This window comes from Rhyacophila brunnea, unplaced genomic scaffold (genome assembly GCF_057557595.1).
Source record: "Rhyacophila brunnea isolate RB1 unplaced genomic scaffold, BYU_Rbru_1.0 scaffold_12, whole genome shotgun sequence".
Lineage (NCBI taxonomy): Eukaryota > Metazoa > Arthropoda > Insecta > Trichoptera > Rhyacophilidae > Rhyacophila > Rhyacophila brunnea.
In genome coordinates, this window is record NW_028232774.1 from 25,870,007 (window position 1) to 25,886,525 (window position 16,519).

General features: G+C 33.1%; 1 long non-coding RNA gene across 1 annotated transcript; it reads left to right on the top strand.

Annotated features, from left to right (window-relative positions):
* The first annotated feature begins 13,427 nt into the window (after positions 1 to 13,427).
* On the top strand, positions 13,428 to 16,440 carry LOC147077988 (uncharacterized). The gene is made up of 3 exons (XR_015069246.1): positions 13,428 to 13,539; positions 14,137 to 14,278; positions 14,532 to 16,440. It is a non-coding gene; the product is annotated as an uncharacterized LOC147077988 (long non-coding RNA).
* Positions 16,441 to 16,519: the final 79 nt, after the last annotated feature.

Consider the following 16,519-nt stretch of genomic DNA (forward strand, 5'->3'; position numbering starts at 1 on the left):
ATTAAAATGACAGTGGTAGCAATCGGCGATTGCCAACTGTTTTGCTAGGCTTAGCAGCCTGAAATGGTGTCAGATGATATTGAGAAGGCCAGACTCCAGAATAGACTACGCACATGACTCCAAATTTGTATTTGAAGTGACGACATGCATATCGTAAAACTGACAAATCAGATATATTTTCAATTGTCTGACGTGAATGAAAATCCATCCCGAAGGGAAAACTATGGCGCCGTCTATACACACTTTACAATTATTATATTTAAATCCAACACCAAGTCACTATGATGAAAAGCTGTCTGCAAGACCTAGCGAGACAGACTGGCGAGAGCCAGCTGGCTCAGCTAGTCTTTCATTATTATTATCCTAAGAGATTTTGGAAAATTCACTAACAGCTCATTTAAGCGACATTTTATTGTTATTTTTACATCTTCACTTCAAAATGTGCGCTACCGATTCATCTACCGTTTGAATTGACCACATTTCACAAATTTTCAATGATTTTACAGGTACGTGACGTTTATAACTGATATTTTCTCATATAGCGTATACAATTCGCCATACTTCTTTTAACATACAGCAGAATGACGTCTTCGTCGCTTAAGACCTTCTAATCCTTTATTTGACAAAGGGATTTCATTATTTTTATTCAAATATCGTAATGTAGGCATTGGCGCACTTTTTTCCGGTGAAAAAACCATAATCTAGGTACAATTCACTGCGTAAATAAAAATCTGACAGGTGCGTCCGCCACTGTGCGTCATATCATAGATAACGTGATATTCCAAATTTGATTTTTTTTAAATACTTATTTGTGGCTGTTCACACAATATTTTTTTATTGAATAATTACCTAGGCTACTAATTTCCATAGATCACAATATAGTCATATTAAACTAACAAAGTTGCCATTGCAAATAATGAAAGAAATTAATACGAATTGTTATAGTTATCAAAATGAGTCATATTGTATAGTATCTACCTATTTTTATCGTCCCTATCATCATCAATCTAGACCTATCCACTACTGGATGAAGGCCTCCTCAGCCTTATTCGACTCCTTACTTACACATGAATTGTTATATTTATCAAAATCAGTGATATTATATTATTATCTACCTAGCTATATATATAACGCCATTATTATCACGAGCCTCAATAAATCCACTGCTGGATGAAGGCCTCTCTACGTTGATTTATTTTTGACAGTATTGAATTTTTAATGTTATTTATCTACAGAGATTAATATTCGCGTTATATTGGATCGCTATTAATGATAATCACGATTGAGATGTATAATTATTTATCATATTTAAATGCACATACCTACACATATATTGTAGTAAAATTAAAATGACAGTGGTATCAATCGGCGATTGCCAGCTGTTCTGCTAGGCTTAGCAGTCTGAAATGGTGTCAGATGATATTGAGAAGGCCACACTCTAGAATAGACTACGCACATGACTCCAAATTTGTATTGACAGTTACGACATGCAGATCGTAAAACTGACAAATCAGATAAATTTTCAGTTGTCTGACGTGAATGAAAATCCATCCCGAAGGGAAAACTATGGCGCCGTCTATACACACTTTACAATTATTATATTAAAATCCAACACCAAGTCACTATGACGAAAAGCTGTCTGCAAGACCTAGCGAGACAGACTGGCGAGAGCCAGCTGGCTCAGCTAGTCTTTCATTATTATTATCCTAAGAGATTTTGGAAAATTCACTAACAGCTCATTTAAGCGACATTTTATTGTTATTTTTACATCTTCACTTCAAAATGTGCGCTACCGATTCATCTACCGTTTGAATTGACCACATTTCACAAATTTTCAATGATTTCACAGGTACTTGACGTTTATATCCGATATTTTCTTACATACCGTATACGATACGCCATATTTCATTTAACGTACAGCAGAATGACGTCTTCGTCGCTTAAGACCTTCTAATCCTTTATTTGACAAACAAATTCGATTATTTTTATTCAAATATCGTAATGTAGGCATTGGCGCACTTTTTTCCGGTGAAAAAACCATAATTTTGGTACAATTCACTAGGTATAATATCTTCTGACAGCGGTGTACGCCACTGGCCGCCATTTCATAGATAACGTGATATTCCAAATTTGATTTTTTAAAATACTTCTTTGTGGCTGTTCACTCGGTCTATTTTTTATTGAATAATTACCTAGGCTAATAATTTCCATAGATCAGAATATAGTCATATTAAACTAACAAAGTTGCCATTGCAAACAATGAAAGAAATTAATACGAATTGTTATAGTTATCAAAATGAGTCATATTGTATAATATCTACCTATTTTTATCGTCCCTATCATCATCAATCTTGACCTATCCACTGCTGGATGAAGGCCTCCTCAGCCTTATTCGACTCCTTACTTACACATGAATTGTTATATTTATCAAAATCAGTGATATTATATTATTATCTACCTATCTATATATAATGCCATTATTATCACGAGCCTCAATAAATCCACTGCTGGATGAAGGCCTCTCTACGTTGATTGTATTATTGACAGTATTGAATTTCTAATGTTATTTATCCACATATTCATATCGTCATCATAATCATCACCATCATCAACCAGGATCAATCCACTGCTGGATGAAGAGTTCCGCAACCTGATTTTACTACTATTGGTTTAACGAATTTGTGATATTATACATATTTCTATCCATCTTATCATCATCGACTTGAACCAATCCACTGCTGGATAATGGCCTCCCTAGCCCGAATCTACTCCTTTCTGTCATATGAATTTCTGTATTTATCAAAATCGGTGATATTATTTTTATCTACATATTCATATCGTCATCATCATCATCATTATCATCATCGACCTGAACCAATCCACTGCTTATTAAAGACCTCCCTAGCCTGATTCTACTCCTTTCTGTCATATGAATTGCTGTATTTATCAAAATCGGTGATATTATATTTATCTACATATTCATATCGTCATTGTCATTATTATCATCATCATCATTATCGACCTGAACCAATCCACTGCTTAATAAAGACCTCCTTAGCCTGATTCTACTCCTTTCTGTGATATGAATTTCTGTATTTATCAAAATCGGTGATATTACATTTATCTACACATTCATATCATCATCATCATCAACCAGGATCAATCCACTGCTGGATCAAGGGTTCGGCAACCTGATTCTACTACTATATTATACCTATTTCTATCGTCCTTATCATCATTGACCTGAATCCATCTACTGCTGGATAATGCCCTCCCAAGCCTGATTCTACTCCTTTCTGTCATTTGAATTGCTGTATTTATCAAAATCGGTGATATTATATTATATCTATTTATATTTCCATTATCATTATGAGCCTGAATCAATCCACCGGTGGATGACGGCCTCTCTAAGTTGTTTGAATTTCTGTCGGTCATATGAATTGCTATATTTATCAAAATTGCTGATATTATATTTACCCATTCATAATATCGTCATTATCATCATCAGCCAAGATTAATCCACTGCTGGATGAAGGTTATCCCAACCTAATTCTACTCTTCTTGGTCATATAAACTGCAATATTTTTTTAAATTTGTGATTTTATATACCTACCCATTTATATCGTCATTATCGTCATCAACCTGTATCAATCCACTGCTGTATGAAAGCCTCTTTAAGCTGATTCCACATCTTTAGGTCTTATAAATTCCTATTTTTATCAGATATAATATGTATTGCTTCATTATTTGTCCCGCACCGGGAAACTATATTGTTTAAAACCCTTTATAGGGCAAAGGTCAAAAACGGTTTATTTATCGACCACCTCATTTATGAGCTATAAGTCATACACTAAATATGGAACTATCAACCTTAGTGCTTCAAGACGTTGTCGAGAACATTCTCTGGTTATGAAATAAGCCATCTAATATGAAGTATACGTCAATCGCTCGAAAAACATTATTCCAACGATTGGTCGATGTATCGGCCATTGCGCGTTTGCGGTCGCGACTCGACGAATTCGCGAGTGACACTTGACTTTGCAAGTCATCTTGTTCCCATTTATATTATGTGTTGTGAATAAGGGTATGTACATAATTATTTAATATGCATGTATTTATTGATTTACATTATATTTTTTACAAATATATTATAATAGAGTACTTGTTTTATCATTCTATTGCCAAGCGGGAAGTACATAACCTCAAATTTGCAATTCGCATGGCTAACTTTTAGAATTATTCTAAATATAAAAAAGCGACTCAGGCAGTTGTGTATAGTTATATTTTATTGTGAATATAGTATACTATCATAAATATATTTTATTTTTACTCAGAATATTTGGGATCGGAAAAGTTCTCAAAATATCCGAGAAGAAATGGTGTTTTTTTGTTAGTTGCGACATCCATTGAATGCTAAAGTACTCAATTACTATCAAAATCGCAACTTTCATATGGTTGTATTGTATTATATTTGACTGTAGAAGTAACATCATCATCATCAGCGGGGTCTATCCACTGCTGGATGAAGGCCTCCCCCACTATACTCCATTTTTCGCGGTCATTTCGTAATATGGTAATGTTGTATGTCGGTAGGTACTGTTACGTTAATATGTTTTATTTTTTTTTCAGTTCATTATGAGTAAATCTAAGAAAAAGAGCTGTCGATGTGCTTTTAGTACGGCTAGAGAGCCAAAACGCATATCTTATTTTTGTAAGCAATGTAATGTACTGCTTTGCATACTATGTTTTGAAAAGTATTACGTAAATGGGTATAAAAAAAATAAAAAATGAATTGTAACTTTTCTTATGACTAAATAAATAATATTTACAACCATTATTGATTTGTTTTATTTGAAAAAAATATTTCATAAATTCAAAAAAAAAAAATCACCTGAATGGGCACTGGTTGATAAAAAAACCACCATAAATTATAGTTTTTCCAAATTTCTGATAGATATTTTTTATTTTTATATTGAAATTGTTTTAAGATATGAAATATCTGATGCAAAATGCTAGAGACCGGTTTGAAATGAAGAAAAAAATGCTTTGCCCTATAAAGGGTTAAGGTTAATTTTTAAATCAAAATATGATTTTTAAAATATTATTCTATGGCTCCGAGCATTTATTTTTTATAGACAATGAAACAAAATAATGTTTAAATTTATTTTTTATGCTGCTAACCTTTTTCTATTATGTAAATGGGACCCGAAAGAGATTAATATTCGCGTTATATTGGATCGCTATTTATGATAATCACGATTGAGATATATAATTATTTATCATATTTAAATGCACATACCTACACATATATTGTATTAAAATTAAAATGACAGTGGTAGCAATCGGCGATTGCCAGCTGTTCTGCTAGGCCTAGCAGCCTGAAATGGTGTCAGACGATATTGAGAAGGCCAGACTCCAGAATAGACTACGCACATGACTCCAAATTTGTATTGGCAGTGACGACATGCAGATCGTAAAACTGACAAATCAGCTAATCAAATAAGCGTGGAAAACTATGGCGCCGTCTATACACGCTTTACAATTTTTATATTAAAATCAACACCAAGTCACTATGACGAAAAGCTGTCTGCAAGACCTAGCGAGACAGACTGGCGAGAGCCAGCTGGATCAGCTAGTCTCCTATATATTATTATTCTACAGCTTTGCCCGTTTTTGCTAGTGATTGTGTGCCTTATTCGTCATGTCCAATAGGTTTAAATGAAAAATCGACTCTCGGATCGTGAAATATCGGTAAACCATAGTTGACTGCCGTTTGACGAAATTCCACCCGAATTCGGTGATTTTTAATCATTTCCCGATACATTTTTCAGCGACACGCCATTTTATTGACAACTGATTATGTCGGGAATTTATTTTTTCACAATGTTTGCAACACTCAAACCGACTAACCAAAGATGGCTGCTTTAAATTTAAAATGCGTTTTAACCGATATATACAATCAATTTTCACAAACTAATCATAAAAAGATTAACAGATAAACATATTAGAACTGATTTATTTAAATTTTTATGAATTAAGTTCTTTGTTTAAGTTAAGTTTCTACACCTCTGACGGAAAGGAAGTCTTTTGACACTGCGCATATTTATCACGCTATGTATACTAAATTACGGTATTTCAATTGACTGACCACATATTTACTTATCAGATGCATTCGAGTAACTATAATTTGAAGTGAGCACAATTTTGTAAAACTTAACACAGTCACAAAAAAATCACTTTTAAAAACTAGGTACCATCCGTCATTTGTTGTTTCACAGGTCACAGGTGATATTATTTACGTCTCATAATGATTTAAAAATGCACAGCACTATATAATAACTCACATTTATAACAAATACCCGTAGATAACTATAATTATTCAAATAAACAATAACATTTATACGAATTCCGATTAAAACTGATCATTTCATTGAAACGCGGGCGCAAGAAATATCGGCGTTTTAACATAACATGAACATAACCAAGGATTAATATTTCCAAATTTAATGTCACTTTTTTTTTGTACGGCTGTTGAATGAATTTTTTTTGAACCAATCAAACTTATATACATTTAATTAGCTTAAATTTTGAATTGGCAACACTGGGTTGCGGTGTTGCCAAGTCAAAATTTAAAAATTCAGTAGATAGACATGGCAACACTGACTATGCGATCAACCCAGTGTTGCCAAGTCAAAATTTAAAATTTCAGTAGATTTTGACAAAAAAATCAATAGATTTCATAAAATATCAGTAGATTTTGAAAAATGTGGTTTATAAGCTATGATTTAAAACTAATAAGAATAACAATAACTAATTATATTAATTTATTGTAAGCAATGATGATATTAATGGGTAAAATGGCGCTCTTGGGTAGAGTTACAATGCTTTTTATGTCAATTTAGAAGTGTATAACATCAAAAAATGTCATGCGTAAATCACTACAAGTTTATTATTAAAAGAATCATCAGTTAATTTACAATAATGGAGAAACACAAATATCAGTAGATTTCTTGAATTTCGAAAAAAATATCAGTTGATCTACTGAAATTTCAGTAGACATGGCAACACTGGATACCATAGAATATTATTTCAAAATTTGATAACGTAACATTTTTTTTATGGCTGTTAAATGATAATTTTTTAAACCAATGAAACTTATATACATTCAATTAGCTCATATAACCCAAAAATATTTAAAAGGTATTCAACAATTAATAATTGGTGTTATACATATTATTTAAATCATTATAAACCAGGATCAATCCACTGCTGGATAAAGGCCTCCCTAGCCTGATTATATTCCTTTCTGTTATTTGAATTCCTGTATTTATCAAAATCGGTGATATTATATTTATCCTCATATTCATATCGTCATCATAATCATCGACCTGAATCAATTCACTGCTGGATAAAGACCTCCCTACCCTGATTCTACTCCTTTCTGTCATTTGAATTGCTGTATTTATCAAAATCGGAGATATTATATTTATCTACATATTCGTATCGTTATCATCATCATCATCAACTAAGATCAATCCACTGCTGGATGAAGGGTTCCGCAACCTGATTCTACTACTAGCAGTTAAACGAATTTGTGATACTATACCTATTTATATCATCCTTATCAACATCGACCTGAACCAATCCACTGCTGGATTAAGGCCTCCCTAGCCTGATTCTATTCCTTTCTGCATTTTAATTTCTGTATTTATCAAAATCGGTGATATTATATTTATCTACATATTCATATTGTCATTATCGTCATCGACTTGAACCAATCCACTGCTGGATAAAGGCCTCCCTAGCCAGATTTTACTCCTTTCTGTCTTTTGAATTGCTGTATTTATCAAAATCGGTGAAATTATATTTATCTACATATTCATATCGTTATCACCATCATCATCATCAACTAGGCTCAATCCACTGCTGGATGAAGAGTTCCCTAGCCTGATTCTATTCCTTTCTGTCATTTGAATTGCTGTATTTATCAAAATCGGTGATATTATATTTATCTACATATTAATATCGTTATCGTCACCATCGACTTGATCCAATCCACTGCTGGATAAAGGCCTCCCTACCCATATTCTACTCCTATCTGTCATTTGAATTGCTGTATTTATCAAAATTGGTGATATTATATTTGTCTACATACTCATATCGTTATCATCATCATCATCAACTAGGATCAATCCACTGCTGGATGAAGGATTCCGCAACCTCATTCTACTACTATCAGCGAAATTTCAAACTGTCTGACGTGAATAAACAACCCATCCCGAAGAGAAAACTATTGCGCCATCTATGCATACTTCACAATTAGGTATATTAAAATCCAACACCGCCAAGACCTAGCGAGACAGACTGGCGAGAGCCAGCTGGCTCAGCTAGTAAGTAATAATATTGATAGTTTACATCAATAAAACAAAAGAAAAAAATAATGTATCAATATTTATTTAGAAATGAACGTATAAAACTATGTTTTAACCACAAAACAAGTGTGACAACATTTTTTTATTTATAATTGATATACTAGCGGAAAAATACGAAGCTTGCAATTTGAGATTCGAGCTTCAATATTGGGACTAATAAGATTTGATATAAATAAAAAGGATTTCAAGTTATACACATTTATATTTTTTATAAAAATCGATGTTTTTTAAAATGAATATAAAAAATATTAAAACTATGAATTCGTCAAAAATCTCTGTCACAAAAAATAGAAAACTTAATTAATTTAATTTAATAATAAATATGACTATAAAACAATATGTAATAATAACGTGAGACCCTGCACCAATTTCACATTTTATAACATTTTTCGTAAATTGTAGGTTTATCTTTGACTTAAAATAGAAAACATTTTTCTTTTTAATGTTTAAGATAGGTACATATTGATTAATTAATACAATCTTCATTGTAAATTATCAAAAAAAATCTCAAATTGCAAGTTTCGAATTTTTCCGCTAGGTGCCTCTGGTAGAAAGGCTGAGTAAAGGCTTCACCTTAATGTGTGAAAAAATCTTTCATGGCACCCTAGCGTTTGTTCTTGGGCTTTCAATTAATGCAAAAGTTTAATTTCATATTTGTATTCATCACCATAATATTTATACATCCCTAAACTAAAAATCAAATATGTAGCGGCGTGACTTCAATAAGAGACCCATAGATGGCGCGGTCTATTGACTGGACGCCGCAAGCGCTATGTAGATGGATTAGAATTTAAGTCTATGTTGACTCCGTAATATTTATCTCTCACAGTCTTACAGCCAGTCAACTTAGTCTAATTAGCTCTGACCCTTTTGATCATACAGGTCCTCTATTTTGAAACTAAGCATCTTACACTATCTACATTCGTTTCTAGTGATAAGTGTGGTTTCTAGTTGTAAAATGTAATACCTACCTGAACTGAACTAATCCTTTGGCAAGTTCATCTGATTATTTCGTCGAGCGAGTCATCTTATCTTGTTAATCTATTTTAGTGTACCGTTTGAGGTATTCTCTGTTATTGTTGATTAATCTCTGTGAACTCTGAATAAATACTAAAACCGGAAGAGTTTCTATTTTATAAATAAAAAAATACTATAAATGGTGATTCTAAAAAATGAGTTTATCTTTGCCATTTTTGAATTTACAGGTTCCTAGGAAAATTTTGAAGCGATTCATTGTCTAATGCGTCAGTTACATTGAGCTACTTTACGAGCTGTTTGTTGACGAATTTACAATCTGCCTGTAAAGTCGCCCAGAGTCATCATTGAACAAGCTGACAAGCAGATTGTAAACAATCTACCGAGAAAAGTTGAAAGCCGGTCAACTTTACACGCTATACGCCGGCGTGTGGGCCTACTGCGTCTGCGCAGTAGAGCGTAGTAGCAACCTCCCGGGAAAGAAACGAACTACGTTCTGTCAAAATAGTCTCTGGCTTGCGGCTTCTCAGCGAATGGAAAGTTTTGCGTGTCATCATCACAATCGCAGTAGCTGAATCGCCCGCTTTTAAATTCGCCAACAAACAGCTCGTAAAGTAGCTCAATGTAGGTAATTGACGCATAATGAATGATCAATAGGATATGCCTATATAGCACAGTTCATGATTTTATACAAAAGTGTACAATTCCTGCACCTGAAATGGAAAAATAAACGAACCGGAACCCTCGATAATTTTTAGAAAATACATTCTTTCTTTCTTTTTTGTTACATACATATTTAAGACAATCAAATCCAATAAACGTCTGATGTGCGTATTTACTAAAGATTAGGTGAATCAATAATTTTATTCAGAATTGTTCTAATTTGTTATATCTATCAGATTATATACTACCTATATACCAACTTCCTCAGAGTTAGTATTAGATTTTATAGTATTAGTAAGTATATTTTAACACAGCAATCACTGTTTTTGGAACAATTTTAATAATATTTGATAATTATTTTTGTACCTATCCATTTTCGAAGGAAACAGTTGCAATCTCTTCCCCAACTAATGACTTCAATCTATGAATTAACCTTGTAAGTTTTTTAATGCTTGTGTTCCTTGATTTCTTACCTTCCTTTTGAGAAGGTGATAAATTATTACATAAAATTTATTCATGAAAATATGAATTCATTTATTCAATTTAATATTGTCTATCATTTGGTTGGAAATAATAAAATAACATTTATCAAAAAAAGGTTAGCAGAACGTGGTTTCGATCCCCGGACCTCTGGGTTATGGGCCCAGCACGCTTTCGCTGCGCCACTCTGCTATGTATACGACGGCTGAATAGCATAATAGAACTTAAATATGTATACTTACATCTAAAATATTGTATTATTATTTTAACAAGGTTGACATTAGTTTATGAGATGAGGTTATATAAACGGGTAAATAAATAAATACAAAAAAAGTTCTTGTTTTTTTACTGCCCCAAATATTTAAAAAAAAAATCATCCTCTACGTATTATAATATAAGTACCTACAATCATTTTGTTTCTGCACGTATTATGAGAGTTTTGACTGTTCCTTTGAGAAAATTATCTTGTACGGCATCTTAAAAATACAGTAATTGGGTATTGCTATTTCATCCAATGAATTTTTAAAACACAAAATTCTGAAATTGTAAAAAAATTAAAATCTATTCAATTTGTTTGATTTTTATAACTAACTTCAAGGAAAACCACAGCTAAGAAGGAAAAAATTCCTATCCATAATTGGTGAGATTATTACCACGCATAGCATTAATTAATATGCAATTTCTTGTACGACGAATATAATATATATTATAAAGCTGAAGGAAAATTTAAACCAAACATAATACAAGTGGATACCCAGGGGCGGATATATGTATTAAATACCTTGGAAATTTTCAGCAACAGGGACAGTACAAAAATGCACACGTAACGTAATGCAAACCCGTTTGTTTAATAACGTTGTATAATATGTAGCTAACTATACATTTTAATTCAAACTTATATATTTACTTATTACAGATAGTAAACTTTACAAATTACAAATTCATAAAAGGACCATGACATGAAAAAAAAAGAAATAGAAGCAGTATTAGGTAAAACAATATAAATGAGAGTATAAAGAGTCAATACAAAAAATATAAAGTATAGTTTTATAACATTGCATTTTTTGTACTTTTTACTACACTGATACGCCTCTTAGCCGGATTACCTCAGATAAAATCAGATCAAATGATATTCACTTGTATTACTAAATGTAGTAGATAATAATTAAATAAATAGATAATAATATATGTAAGAAAAGGTATTTTTAGAATTTTTACATCATTTTCATCCTAGAGCCGAAGTGCAAAGTTATGAAGCGTATGCTCTACAATCTACATGGCAGAACGCCGAATGACATAAGTAAGTAGACTCTGTTTTAAGAGTTTGTAAATGAACGGCTTCACTATTCGATGCGAATCTCTTGTCAACCGTGCCTTGGCCATTGTGATGACTGCATCACCGGCTTTAAGGCTTTTTGGGACTGGTTTGATGAAACGGGCGGGCAGACCGTCACGTGTTCCGCAGTTTTCTGTGGCTATCTTGTGGGCAGTTTTCTATCCCACTTCTTCGTACTGTTTTGATTCCAGTTATCATCCTCCAAACTGTGAAGTCCTCTGTGCCCTCAGGTGGTAGCTTCTCGTCAGGCACCAGTAAGAAGGCTGTATGGTCACATTTGTCACGTCACCTCGCTATTCTTTCCAAAGCGGGAAACCCCAAAATCTTCTTGCATGACATGAAGAAACTTTTCGAGGATATTAGATATGATTGCACCAGTGTATGTTCATATAGGTAGTAGGTGTTTTTAATCACATATTTGGGGTATGATTGATACGATTCCAGTCAGAATGTGTATGTTTACCACAGGAGTAGGTTTCAAGTAGAGGCGAGTTGGAAATACTGTCACCAGTTTGTGTACTCAAGTCTCGGCACGCAACTACCCATAATCAGTACGTGTGGCCCAATAAACTTGTTCGAACGCATGCAATGAGATCATCGCGACTCGCTAGTTGGTAGACTTTCAATACTGTTGACATTAAGGTGATGTCTCTAGGTAAAGTTGTTATCGAAAAATAGCTAGAAAAGTTTATTAATCGGTAGATATATATTCAAAAGTAATGAGAAAAATAAAATAAAAAATTAAGATGTATCGTGGAGTTCTATATACCAAAAATACGTGTCAAATTCGGTACATTTCTATCGGGTGGTAAGAATGAATGACATAAGATTTATTATCAAAATTACGATAAAAATATACCTAAATCTATTACCTAGCGAAACGCTAAACGTAAATTGGAATTTATTATATCCTTATATCTTTTTTTTTAATTTAAAAAACATCGATTTAGATGTTAGAAAGCATGCAATTAAAATCGAAATATCTCGGTTTAGACGCAATTTATCGCAAAAAAAGATTAGCGTTTCTATTAAAAATATTATTTATTAATTTTTACGGCAGTTATTTAAATTTAATCTTGTATTTTTGTATATTAACGAATCGATAGAAATCGAAACCATAATAATTGCTCGAATTGGCAACATGCTGACAACACTTAGCCGACGCTTGGCCGTATAGTGCTGCCGTCGTGGAATTATTTGGAAACAAAATATCTTCATACAAAATACACACACAACCATAACATGACGTTGAAAATGAAACTCACACATAGACAAGACAAAATAACATTTCTCTGCATTTTGACAAAAATCAGTTTATCAGTTTGAGGCGAAATTGCCATATGAATAAAAATAACTTAATAATTGAAATTACAATATAACTTAATTTACGTAGAAACCTGCCTATATTCAAAATTTGAAACTGCGAATTATTTGCAATTAGTATTTGCTTAAATTACAACTGTTTTTTATCATTATTTATGATAAAAATAATCAACAAAATAAACAAATCTCGCATTTTAACATATGGTAGCATTCGTGCTCTCGATGGAAGATCGAATATCGGGTTTATGACAATTCTTCTTTATTTGGCCATTATTAGGTATATTGTTTGAAAACAGGAAGGAATCGACTCGTCAGTAACATTTTTGTCAAGTAAGTAAACTTTTCAGTGTAAAATAAATAATATTATTATCGTACATCAAAATGACAAACTATGTCACGCAGTTTTGATTGTCAAACAAACATTCAAAAATTATTGAAAAGAGTTACATATACTGTATTTTCAATCACCATCATGCATTTATCATCAATATATATTATTTTAGGCGTAGACTCATCGTTTTCGTAGAATTATAAATACTTTACGTTAGTTTGAGGTTATGTTTATGACAAATGTCATCGAGCCCATCTTGTACGTTTTGTAAATTATCTAATAGATAGTGAATTTCTTTCATTCGCATAATATGATTGTAGAACCGAATTTAATAAAATAAAATTTTAATTTCATTCAAAATTACTGAAACTTGTCTCGAAAATGTATCTCATAATCATCATTATAATTATTCACAATGCTTATACAATGTAACCAATGATTGATTGTAATCAAATATTTTATGTGCTTTCAAACACGTGTCCGTGTTTTTAATACAACATAATCGTAAATTGAAAACGTTATCTACAGTGCTAAACTGATAAGTTTGACACGAGTATATGAATGTAATTAGGTTATGTTTTTTTGTTTACATATAGATAAATCTTTTAATACTGATGAACTCGACGAAATATTGGACGACAGACTGCGAAGTCGGCGACGGTTACGAGTCCGACAACAGCGACGACATTTACAACCTTCGACATCACAATCCAGGGTTCTTCCCTGGCTCACAAAATGGTAGGTTTACAATTTTCTTAATAATATATTTATTGGTTTTATAGACCATCCGGTCATACACTAGATTCATTTTCATTACATGCTTTGGCATAAAAACAAGAATTCATTACATCTTGTACACATGATGTAGCGATTGTCTCGAATGAGGAGTTGACATATTATTGCCCATCATTATTTGTATTTTAACTGCTAAATACTTGAATTAATGAGGAAATATGGATAATGTAATAATATTTTTTTCCTATTGTTTCAGTATGCCGAATGCTGGCCCGGAATTGGAGGAAGATTTGTTGGTGAGAGGGCATGTTGCTGACAATGTCCTCAGCTCCTTTTTCGAATACTTCAACCTCACTCTCTTCGAAAAAATAGCTGAGCAGACAAATTTATATTCAGCACAAAAAAGGGACTTGTGGTCGGTGAATACGAATTCGAAATTCGTATTCACCGGCATCAAAATTATGATGGGTACATTAAGGTTTCCGCAGACTCGAATGTACTGGTGTTATGATCTAAGCATTCCAATCATTAATCAAGCAATGCCCAGAGACGGGTACTTCGAACTGCGGAATCACTTTCATTTTGCAGATAACACTGCTGACCGCACGGGCTGCACAGATAAACTTTGGAAGATTAGTCCCTTTTTAAGTGAGGTTCTAAAAAAATGCCATACTTTGCCCAGACCTGCTCATAACTCCATCGATGAGCAAATGATGCCGTTCACTGGCCGCTGTAGACACAGGCAATTTGTGCTTAACAAGCCAAATCCTGTAGGCCTTAAAAATTTTGTTCTCGCGGCCAGAGATGGATTAGTGATAGATTTTCACATATATGTAGGGAAGGGAACGGTATCAGATGGAGATATGAAGCAGTTCGGTCTGGGCGCAAGTGTGGTCAAGTTACTCTGCCGGACTCTCCCCAATCCTCCTGCATTGTCTATACTGATCGTTTTTTCACTAGTTTGAAGCTCGCCGATTCGTTACTTCACGACAAAATGTTCTTAACTGGAACTGTCAGAAGTAATAGACTCGGCGATGTGATTAAGAAATTAAAAAAACGATAAGGCAATGCAGAGGGGAGATTGGGATGAGAAGGTTCGGTAGGATGACAAAGTCTGTGTAGTCAAGTGGAAAGAAAATAAATCCGTGTTATTATTTTCCACTGCGGTCGGCAGTACTCCTGTTGGTACCTGCATGCGATGGTCGAAGGAAGTAAAGAGGAAGATCAGTGCCACTCAGCCGGCCATTGTAAAGCACTACAATATGTCGATGGGTGGCATTGATCTTTGCGATCGGATAATTACTTATTACAGGACTGCGATGAAGACATGCAAATGGCCTGTGAGGGTTTTTAACCACTTTGTGGACTTGGCGGTGGTAAACTGTTGGCTAATGTATATGCGGAATTGTAAACTAGAAAATGTACCCCGAAAGGATATTATGGGACTGTTGTCGTACTGAATCAGATTAGCGAAAGCTATTATTCGGTATGAAAATCGGGTAGCCAACATTTTAACACTGCCAGCACGAGGTCGGCCAAGAAACATGTCGACATCGCAGGTAGACACAGAGCCACCAGCTCGCAGGAGAACGGTTGTCCCCCAACCGATCGCTGAGGTATGTTTGGACAGCGTTGGCCACCATTCAGCATCCGTGTGCAGATACCCTGGATGCAAGTCCCGCACCAGGTATATTTGCATAAAATGCAATATATACGTGTGCACAAAATTTTGCTTTGAGCTGTATCACACAGTATAGGATGCAGCTCAAAGCAATTTTAAAGTACATATTTAGGGTTTTATTTCATAATTTTAACTAATTTTAAGTGTAAATATATTTAATTATCCTATTTATAAGGTTTTTGTATTATTTTTATTGTGTAATATTCTATTAAAATTGACCACTCCTATGAACAAGTTGTTTTCTTTACCTTCCCTAAGTTTATAGAGTAGGTAATATTCATCTGCAGTGTGACCTGGTATGTGCATATAGTATATTTTACTTTATAAAATAAAAATAAAAAATTTGTCAATAGACTAATACTTCTCTTCCATATTTTCATTCCTTTGGCCCTATATTGGCCTTTTGTATTCTAAATTTCTATTCAAAATGAAAAAAGAAGTTGGCAAGTATAAATTGATTTAAAACTTTTCTTTTAAATCATAAAAATGTCAATACGATATAATAAAATATTGTACTTATTTAAAAAAAAAATATAATTATTTGAATAGGTATATACATATAA